This window comes from Oryzias latipes, chromosome 18 (assembly GCF_053564925.1).
Source record: "Oryzias latipes strain Hd-rR chromosome 18, Olatipes_Hd-rR_3.1".
NCBI lineage: Eukaryota > Metazoa > Chordata > Actinopteri > Beloniformes > Adrianichthyidae > Oryzias > Oryzias latipes.
The window spans coordinates 35,906,518-35,917,986 of record NC_136254.1 but is presented as its reverse complement, the minus strand read 5'-3'; the positions used below and the strand labels follow the sequence as shown (position 1 = coordinate 35,917,986).

Sequence of the window (11,469 nt, the reverse complement as noted above, 5' to 3'; positions counted from 1 at the left end):
TGCACCAGGGTCAGCTGCACAGCCCAGTGTGGGCACCTCCACTGCAGGGCCTCAGCCAAGGCTGGTTTCCCCTTGCCGCTTCATCCCAAGACCAGACCTCTACCACACCCATCCATTCATCCATACACAAACTCTCTCCACCCATCCCTGTCCTGAGCAGCCTCTCTCCCCTGCACCACAGTCATCCCTCTTGCATTCAGCGCTCTTTTTACACCCTCTGTCCATCCCATTCGCGGTCTTCCTCTCATTCTCACTCCACTCACATCAGATTCATATACCTTTTTCATCAATCGCTCCCTTTCCATTCTTTCAACATGTCCAAACCATCCCAGTGCCTTTTGCTCTGCTCTTTCAGCCAACTCTCGCGTCACACCAGTTCTCTCTCGGATAACTTCATTTCTCATACGATCCATACGCGTCACACCACACATACTCCTCAAACATCTCATCTCAACTACATTCAGCTTCCTCTTTTCCGCCACTTTCAGACTCCATGTTTCAGCCCCATATAACGCTGCAGGCACCACCACACCCTCATACAATCTCCTTTTTGCATCCTTTCCCAGTGATCTACATTCAAACACTCTCTTCATTCCCCCCCATATCTTTCGTACTTCATTCATTCTAAACTCTACCTCTCCCCCCATTCCACCATCCACACAGACACACGACCCTAAATACTGAAAACACTCTACCTCTTCCAACAACTCCCCATTTAATGCCACATTCAATCTGCGTTCACCCTTTAACCTCGTACACCTCATCACCTTACTCTTTTCCACATTCACTCTCAACTTCCTTCTGTCGCACACCCTTCCAAACTCCTCAACCAGACGTCCCAAGTTCTCTTCTGAGTCAGCCACTAGTGCAGTATCATCTGCAAACAGCAGCTGATTCACACTCCATTCGCTGCCGTCAGTATTTATCATGCTCACACCCGTACCCGACACCCTTTCATTCACCTCTTTTACCACACCATCCATATACACGTTAAACAACCACGGAGACATCACGCATCCCTGACGCAGACCAACCCTCACAGGAAACCACTCACTCATGCTATTTCCCACTCTCACACACGCTCTACTGTGTCTATAGAAACTCTTCACACCTTCCAACAATCTACCATCAATACCATACATACTCAACACCACCCACAACGCCTCTCTATCAATCCTATCATACGCCGTCTCTAAATCCATGAATGCCCAAAACACCTCCCTCCCCTTAGCCAAAAACTTTTCACACACCTGTCTCACAACAAACACCTGATCCACACACCCTCTACCTCTCCTGAAACCACACTGCTCTTCACCAATCATACACTCAGTTCCCTCCACTACCCTATTAATCAGCACTCTCCCATATACTTTGCCTACAACACTCAACAGACTAATACCCCTAAAACTACCACATTCATACTTATCACCCTTACCCTTGTACAGGGGAACCACACACGCACTCATCCAATCAAGCGGCACCTGCCCATTTGCAAAACACACATTCAACAATCTCACTAACCACTCAATCACGATCGCTCCACCACACTTCAGGCATTCCCCAGCACACCCATCCACACCTGCAGCCTTTCCTACTTTCAACTTTCCCACAGCTTGCTCAACTTCCTCTCCTGTAATCAACGTTTCATTCAACTCTCCCAATACATTCAGTCTACTTTCCCTTCCATCCATCCCAATCACAGCATCCCGATCTTCCTCCACATTCAGCAGCCTCTCGAAATACTCTGCCCATCTTTTCCTTACTGCATTCCCCTCATTCAACATCCTTCCATCCTCTGTTTTCACTTTCTCCTCCCTCCCCGACACTCCCTTTCGCACCCTCTTCACCTCCTTCCAAAACATTTTCTTGTTCTCTCGAAAATTATCAGTCAACTGTCTGCCCCACCTTTCGTCCGCAGCCGCTCTTGCCTCACGCACAGCTCTCTTAGCATCCCTTTTCTTCTCCTTATAACACTCATATGACTCCCTGTCCTTTCTCTGCAGCCATACTTCGTACGCACATCTCTTCTCAGCTACAGCCAACCTTACATCCTCGCACCACCATTCACTTCCCTTTCTTAGACCACCCCCAACACGTCTCACACCACACACTTCCTCTGCACTTCCAACCACTGCACTTTTGAACTGTTGCCATTCTTCCTCCACTCCAACAACCATTTGCTCCTTCACCATATTCCACTTGCCACCTAATTCCTTCTGATACTCACACATTTTCTCTCTGTTCTTCAAAACACTCACTCTCAGAACTTTTCTTGCCTCCCCACTCTTTCTCGATCTCACCCATGGCATACCCACACGCAACCTTCCTTCCACCAAATAGTGATCAGACATACCTCCACACTCTCCCCTCCTCACATTTACATCTAGCAATCTACTACATGCAACCTTTGAAACCACCACATAATCCATCAGTGCTTTGTCAATCACTCTTCCACCACTCTGCCTCACCCACGTATACTTATGGATCTCTTTCTTTCTGAACCATGTATTCCCAATCACCATCTCTCTTTCAGTGCACATTCATATCAGTCTCTCACCATTATCATTCTTTCCAGGAACACCATGCCCGCCAACAACACCCTCAATTTTCTCATCACCCACTCTAGCATTCAGATCTCCCATCAGCACTACATTCACATTTGCTCCAAATCCTTGCAAGCACTCATCCAAGTCGTTCCAGAAGGTCACTCTCTCCTCTTCATTCCTCTCACTGCCAGGACCATATGCACTCACGAACACCCACAGCTCCTTCCGAAATTTCGCTTTCACCCATATCAGTCTTGGTGAAACCTCCTTCCATTCAACCACACATCGTCTCACCTCACAGCTCACCAGCAAAGCCACACCTTCTCTTGCTCTCCCGCTCTCTACACCAGACATTCTCCCACTCACACTTCCAAACACACACTCACCCTTCCCTTTCATCTTTGTCTCACTCAGTGCTAACACGCTCATTCCCCTCCTTTCAAACATCCTTCCAATCAGATCTCTTTTGCTTCCGTCTGTACTACACCCCCGCACATTCAACGACCCAATCTTAAGGGTTTGGGGAGGTAATCTCCCCTTCCCAACTCTACCCTGTCCGTAATTAGGAATGTAGTTACAGGGGAGAGGATTCCCAGTCCTCTCGCTCCGTCCCTTTTAGTCGCCTTTTACGACACGCAGGGAATACGTTGGTAGTATTCTTTACGACCCCCCCTAACCACAAAATAAATTTTCAAATTTTTTCTTTTCTTTTAAAGTAAATTTTACGTTGATTATTTCTATGATGTATTGTAATTTTAATGCATTTTTCTGTTTTGTAAAGCACCTTGAATTACTTTGTGTATGAATTGTGCTATACAAATAAACTTGCCTTGCCTTGCCTTGCCTAGGAATCCACTGCATGCCTCCACGTCGCCATAGTATGGTTCAGGCTCTGACCGGATGTTTTCTTCCGGAGAGGCGGATATGACGGCGGTGAGGTCACCGGAAGCAGGAGATGCAGCGGCGGCGGAGCTAGTGGCTTGGCTAGTAACTCCGGCTAGGGTTTGCGTGAGGTTATCCAACCGGCGAAATAACTCCTGTTGGGTATCGGACATTTGAGTGAGGGCGTCGGCTTGACGATAGAGCAACATACCTTGCTGGGATATGGCCAGGCGGAGTCCATCCGGGTCAGCTGGGTCGAGGTTTTGGCTAGTTCGTTCTGTCTTGGCTAGCGGACTGAGGCAGACCCAGATGCCGGAACCGGGAAGGATACTCGGCAGGCGATGAGGTAAGTTTAAAGGTTTTAATGAGACTGCACAGAGTTCCAGGTAAGGACGTGACGTAGGTGGTTGGGGGTTCTTGAGGGCGAACACCGTAATCCCGGGTAGGAAGCCAGAGGAGCGTCGGGACGAAATCCAGCGAGAGAGGTGAGTGGCAGCCCACGTGTACCAGATGAGGCCGGGATCCTGAGTAGTGAACAGACAAAGAAAGGTTAGGCAAAGAAACAGGAACATGAACGAGAGTCTTCATTAATAGGCCAGAGGAAGCACCGTGGAGTACAACGAACTAGCGTCGAGTACAGGTCCTGGTTCTTCTTAAGAGTCCACCTGCTGATGAGGATGAGGTGGCGCAGCTGGTGTCCGCAGGTGTACCTGATGAGGAGGAGGAGCCGGCTGGGGGTACTATGACACTGACACTGTTGTAACACTCTTCAATTTATCAGTAGCCGATGTTGCGGCTGTGTTGTATCACTGAGAGCTGGAGCAGATCTGAAGCAAATCAGAAGCTGAAGATCTACAGGCAGAGAAGTCCTGGATCTTGCCTGCTTTTATGCTGGACCGATTATGATGAGCTGCGGGTGTGACGAATTAAACTGAGAAGGGAGGAAAACCTGAGCTGGAATCTGGACCGTGACAGAACCTCCCCCTCAAGTGACAGCACCAGATGGCCCACTATGCTGGTTGGGATACGAGGATGTGGCAGACCAGAACCCAAGAACGTTCCTCGTAAACATATCTTTGTTGAAGAAATTTGAGGGTGCGATAAACGTCTTGATGACATGTGAGACGAGAGGAGTCAGCCCACTGGAGAACTTCTGAACAGAGATGAGCAGGTACGAACAGCAATCCATATGGACAGGAACTTGGACCCTGATGTGCTTGTGAGCCACCTTTCACACCTCCAACCAGATGAGATGAGGGAAGAGTAAACTCTGGTAAAGTTCCCATCTCTGACTCCTGCAACTGTCGTGAGAGAGCGTCTGGTTATGTGATCCAGGACGCTATGAAAGGGTGAAATTGAAACGTGTGAAGAACAAGGACCAGCGGGCTTGATGAGAGTTCAGGCTCCTCGCAGAACGAATATACTGCAGGTTTTTATGGTCAGTCCCCACCAGAAAAGGTTGTGATGCTCCTTCCTACCAGTGACGCCACTCCTCCAAAACTAGCTTGAATGCTAGTAGTTCATGGTTGCCTATATCATAATTCCTTTCTGCTGGAGACAGGCGACGAGAGAAGAAGGCACAAGGGTGTAACTTCTGCAAGCGATGGTAATAGGGCAATTACAATATCAATGTTGAGCAATTAACATCAAAGAGTGAGGGCCCTTAGGCAAGTCCCTTAACGCTACTGCCTACCACTGGTGTGTGAATGTGCATGAATTATCCCGGTGATGGTCAGAGGCGCAAACTGGCAGCCACGCCTCACGCTTCACCAAGAATGAAGAGTGAATGAATAATGGACACAGCGCTTTGAGCGTCTGGAAAAGCGCAGATACATCTAATCCATTAATATTATTATTACTATTACTATTTGTAGCACCCTCGAGGAATTAGCATGAGCACGAGGTGTTTAAAACAGGGTTTATTGGTCTTCACAACCCGTGAGAACTGGCAGCAAAATAAAAACACAAATATGCATCAAAAATAATTCTACAGCTTACAAAATATGAATCTTAAATTATACAAATAAAAGCACACAAACCTCGTGGGCTGACATCCACGAGGGGCTAATTACTCATTTGGCTTCAGCTTTCCTTTAACTTTCGGAGATCTTCACGTGGCTGCAGCAATGCACTGATAGCTGTGTGCGTAGTTAAATGTGTCCGTGTGGAACTTTAATTGAACTTTGTTCCACATGCTCTCACCACTAGATGGCGCAAATTAAAATATAATTTAAACAACAGAATAAACACAAATGTTTGGGACTGTTACACTATTATTATTATTATTATTGTTGTTATTCTGGTCAGACGACGAACACTAAGAAAGTCCAGCTCCAACCCCAAGCAGCAACCTTTGTAGCTGCTTGCGATTGGTAGGAACTGGCCAATCAAGGACAGCTGTGACCTTTGAAGGGTCCATCTCAATCTTGCCTTGGGACATAATGTCACCCAAGAACTCGCACTTTTCAACTTTGACAAAATGAGAGTTCTCAAGGAAATGCTGAAGGACTGACTGGACATGGTGGATATCTTCCTTAAGGTCTTTGGAGAAAACCAGGATGTTGTCCAGGTAGACAAAGACAAACTTGTTAATCATGTCCCTGAATAAATCATGGACCAAGGACTGGAAGACTGCTGGGGCGTTGGTTACAGCGGGGAAAATAAGTCTTGAACATGTCAACATTTCTCTCAAAAAACACATTTCTAAACGAGCTATTGACACAAAATTTTCACCAGATGTCGGCATCAACCCAAGTAATGCACACATAGAAAGAAATCCAAACATTTATGTCCATAAATGAAGTTATGTGTAATAAAGTGAAATGGAACAGGGAATAAGTATTGAACACGCTTACTGAAATTTATTTAATACTTGGTGATTCCAGCCTCAAGACGCCTCCTGTATGGAGAAACCAGTGGAATACATTGCTCAGGTGTGATTTTGGCCCATTCATCCACACAAACTGCCTTCAAATCTTCAAGGTTCCGGGGGTCTCTTCTGTGAACCCGGATCTTCAGTTCTTTCCAAAGATTTTCAATTGGATTCAAGTCTGGTGATTGACTGGGCCATTCTAGCACCTTTATTTTCTTTTTCTTCAACCAGTTGAGTGTTACCTTGGCTGTGTGCTTGGGATGGTTGTCTTGCTAAAAGATCCACCCTCTTTTCATCTTCAGCAGCCTAGCAGATGACAGCAGATTCTGATCAAGAATGTCTCCATACTTTTCTCCAGTCATTATTCCTTCAATGATATGAAGTCTACCAGTACCACATGCTGAAAAACAGCCCCACACCATGATGCTCCCACCTCCAGACTTGACTGTTGGTATGGTGTTTTGGGGGTGATGTGCGGTGCCATTTTTCCTCCAAACATGTTGTGTCCTATGACATCCGAAGAGTTCAATTTTGGTCTCATCTGACCAGAGTATCTTCTCCCAGAATGTCATGGGTTTATCCAAATGTTGTGTGGCAAACTCCAAACGAGCTGCAACATGCTTCTTCTTCAAAAATGGAGTCTTGCGTGGTGTGCGTGCATGGAGGCCATGCCGGTTGAGTGCATTACTTATTGTTTTCTTTGAAACAACTGTACCTGCTGATTCCAGGTCTTTCTGAAGCTTTCCACGAGTGCTCCTGGGCTGTTGGAGAACCCTTCTGATGATTGTTCTGACTCCTCTGTCTGAAATCTTGCGAGGAGCACCTGGCCGTGGCAGGTTTATGGTAATGCCGTGTTCTTTCCACTTCCGGATGATGGCCCCAATGGTACTCACTGGAACTTTCAGAAGTTTAGAAATGCGCCTGTAACTAATGCCTTCAGTGTGTTTTGCAACAATAATGTTGTGTAGGTCTTTGGACAGCTCTTTGCTTTTACCCATCATGCAATGCTTCTTGTCTAACACCTTGCTGGTGAGAAACCTTTTTAAAAGGCATCAATCAGGACTATACCAGCTGATATTACTTTGCACTAATAGGGGGCAGGTTAACCTTCTGAATACTGACAAACTCCAGCTGCTGTCTTGGCTTGCCAGACCTTTTTACCCCTCCTTTTCTTCATGTGTTCAATACTTATTCCCTGTGCCATTTCACTTTATTACACATAACTTCATTCATGGACATAAATGTTTGGATTTCTTTCTATGTGTGCATTACTTGGGTTGATGCCGACATCTGGTGAAAATGTCATGTCAATAGCTCGATTAGAAATGTGTTTTTTGAGAGAAATGTTGACGTGTTCAATACTTATTTTCCCCGCTGCAACCCAAAAGGCATTTCCAGGTTCTTATAGTGGCCTGATGGGGTGCTAAAAGCTGTCTTCCATTCGTCTCTTTCCCGGATCTGAACCAGATGGTAGGCATTGCACAGATCAAATTTTGTGAAGACTGCGGCTCCCTCAGCAACTCAAATGCAACTGAATGTTATAATTGATCATCTCATTGACTAAGAGGGACTTAGAGGAAATGGATTGAATGTTTAATAAACCACATTTAATTACATCATAATTCTGCTTGTGAGTACTGCTGTCTGTCACTGTAAGGTTTCTATGACGCGCTCCTTTCATTTGTCTTTCAGCACATAAGCTAAAACTGGGACCTGCTTGACTTTCCCTGCATGGGTTTTGCACCAGCACTAACCCTAAGGGAGGCTCAGAGGAGCGTTTTCCACTGCTGCTCTGCGCCCGGGTCTCGTCTCTGGGTTGTCAGGTTAACAAACTAAGGCTAGCAGAAATGTTTCTAGAAAGAAGAGCGGCACCGTCCAGAGTGGGATGGACGCCATCTCTCCGCATGAGACCGGGCTTCCCCCAAAACGCGCTCCAATTATCCACAAAACCAACGCCGTTTTCTGGGCACCATCTAGAAAGCCAGCGGTTAAATGATGAAAAGCGGCTGTACATTTCATCACTGACTAAGCTCGGCAGGGGACCCCAGAAAATTACAGTGTCGGACATCGTCTTAGCCAGTTTACACACCAAAGCTACGTTTAACTTAACCACCTCTGATTGTCACCGTCGGGCATCATTACCGCCTGCGTGAATCACGACTCGACGGAACCTGGACTTACTCTGAGCTAACATCCTAAGGTTCCCCTCGATGTCACCAACTCTGGCCCCCGGATAACACCTGACTGTAGCCGCTGGGAGCTCCACGTTTCTAACTTCAGAAGAGCCGATAACCAGAGTTGAGTGTTCAGCGGGTGTGTCGCTGAGGGGGGAGAACCTATTACTAACGTGGAGTCTCGGGTGCTCTAAGTTTTTGCGTTTAATCCTATGTTTCCTCCCAACCGGTGCAAACCCCTTTGTGTTTCCCGGCTGTTGGGAAGGCACTGGGGTGCTGACTGGGTTTGTGTGACCTCACAAAAAATAAAATACAAAAAATAAAAACATTATCACATCAGACAATCAAAACATTTCAGCAGGTCCACATGACCTGGCAGCTGTGGTCTCAAGCCCTCACAATCTATAACAGAACCAATGTGCATTTCAAAGGTGTGGATGATCCATTCATGAGTTTAGAAGTGAAAACTGTCGGAGCTAAACTTTAACCATCTATGTGAAAGATTCATTGAGCAGTCGGAAAGGAAAATTCTTGCTAAGGCCCCGTGCCCCTTTCGGCGGCCATCCCTAAGGATACTCATGCGTCATTGGATCTTTGGCACATTGGCGTTTACAAAAGTTTACAAAGAACAGGACATAAAGTAGTAAATAAAGAAAATGCACAAATACAAATTATTCTAAAAAATAAAAGATAACAAAGACAATAAAAATACCACTCCCTGTAAGAAAAAGGAACACCTGGAATTAAGGGGGGGAATTGAGAAATGTTAAAGCAGAACAAAATCACACAGACGATGAAAAGGAAAAAGAAAATTGTCAAACACAACAGCAAGCAATTTTGTAAAATGCAACAAAGTCCAAAAAGGTCATTCCGGGCCTCGAACATTCGCGTCCTCCTTCTGCATGTCCCACAAGCTCTGGCAAGCTTGGACCTGGCCTCCTATGGACTTCTCAGTAAGCCTGTTATTAGAGATGTGACACATCTGATACAACAGAACGGCTGCAAAAGGACTTGGGGTGTCCACTGCTGTGGTTCTGTTCTGCCAAGATGATTCTGCTGTGGGTCTAAGTTTTTGTTAGTGTTAGGGTCAGGAAATTAAAAAAATAAAAAACAATAAAACACAAAAGACAATGAGACAAGAATCAATTTACGCATGCGCTGGTAAGAGCAAATATGATGGAAAAGGTCCACCACATTTCTCTTCTCCAAGGTCTGCCTCCCCTCGTGCTGTTTTATGAAGAACACAAGTGGGGAAGATACAAATTCAAGAAAAAGAGAAAAGTTTATTAGGGGCTGTCGTCTAATGACCCAGTCGTAGAACCTACTCATCCTTGCTGTGGATGAGAGAAAATCAGATGAACAGACACACAAAGCTTTAAAAATTTTAAAATGGTCAATCTGCGTTCACATTTAAACATTCTTTCTAGATTAATACATTTAAACGCTGATAATAATGAAATAATAAGATATTGTCCTTCTTTTAATCATAAAGACCTCTTTTGTCTACCTCCCTCTCTTGGCCTGGGGCTAAGCTCCAGGACACAAACACATAAAACGAATTACATATAAAGCAAGAACATAAAAACAATAAACAGTTTGGTGCACCGGTAAGGTGAACAGGCGTCCTGTCCACGCTCCTGTAAAAGGCAAGGTCAAAATAAGAAATAATACAGCTGCAACAGAAGATCTTTAATTACTTGCAGGCAGAGTTCAGCAGTTGGTGCTGCTAACAGGAGATAATCAACCTACATCATGAAAACACAAACCTCTTATAGCATAATGTTCTGTCAGAGAGACTTTAAACATTGATTAAAAATGCCAGAAGGATTTTATGAACCCCTCTGTACTATAATGCGAATAATTGTCTGCTATTTTTATGTAATGAATGTAAAAGAAAACGTGTGCTAAGTCAATAGCAGCGAACAACACACCTTGTGGGGTTAAAGTTGACAGCATGCAATATGGATCAGGGACGGATAGGTTTTATAATAATGGTGACGTCGTCAACTTAAATTAATGTAACCCCCTTGGCATCAGACTAGCCATCAGACTAACTGTGAACACCTGGCCCCGCCCTTATTATGAGAGGCCCGGTGTGTATATAAGTTCCTGGTCAGCTGGTGCACTTCCTGCTTCCTGCTTGCTGCTTGCTACTTCCTGCTTCCTGTTTCCTGCTTCCTGTTGGCTGCTTCTTGCTCTCAGTTGTTGCTGCTGCTGTGGTCACACCAGGACGCCTAAAACATATTACGAATAATACGAACAAATACGAACATATTTGGACACCTCAGCAATTCCCTTTGGACACTAACTAACCCCAAAGAGACCTGCTCATTGGTGAGTTTTCGGTGTCGCGACCGCAAAAACTCACCAATGGGCAGGTCTCTTTGGGGTTAGTTAGTGTCGAAAGGGAATTGCTGAGGTGTCCAAATATGTTCGTATCTGTTCGTATTATTCGTAATATGTTTTAGGCGTCCTGGTGTGACCACAGCAGCAGCAACAGCTGAGAGCAAGAAGCAGCCAACAGGAAGCAGGAAACAGGAAGCAGGAAGTAGCAAGCAGGAAGTAGCAAGCAGGAAGCAGGAAGTGCACCAGCTGACCAGGAACTTATATACACACCGGGCCTCTCATAATAAGGGCGGGGCCAGGTGTTCACAGTTAGTCTGATGGCTAGTCTGATGCCAAGGGGGTTACATTAACATTAGCTTAAATCATATGGCGCGATCCATCTGCTTTTAACAACAATATAATAATAATAAACTTTATTTGTATAGCACCTTTCCAGATAAAAATCACAAAGTGCTTCACAGTACAACACGATAAAACAACAGTAAAAACACATGTTAAAAAGAAATTAAGAAAAAGCTATTTTAAAAAGATATGTTTTTAGCTGCTTTTTAAAAGAAAACACTGAGTCCACAGATCTGAGGCTGAGAGGAAGAGAGTTCCAGAGGGATGGGGCCACTGTGGCAAAGGCTCTGTCTCCTTTAGTCTTTAA

The 11,469-nt window shown here is 45.2% G+C and overlaps 1 long non-coding RNA gene across 1 annotated transcript; it reads right to left on the bottom strand.

Moving 5' to 3' along the window:
• Positions 1-5,332: 5,332 nt before the first annotated feature.
• On the bottom strand, positions 5,333-5,569 carry LOC144987405 (uncharacterized). Its single transcript, XR_013651287.1, has 2 exons — positions 5,468-5,569; positions 5,333-5,373 (listed from the first exon to the last, which is right to left on the bottom strand). It is a non-coding gene; the product is annotated as an uncharacterized LOC144987405 (long non-coding RNA).
• Positions 5,570-11,469: the final 5,900 nt, after the last annotated feature.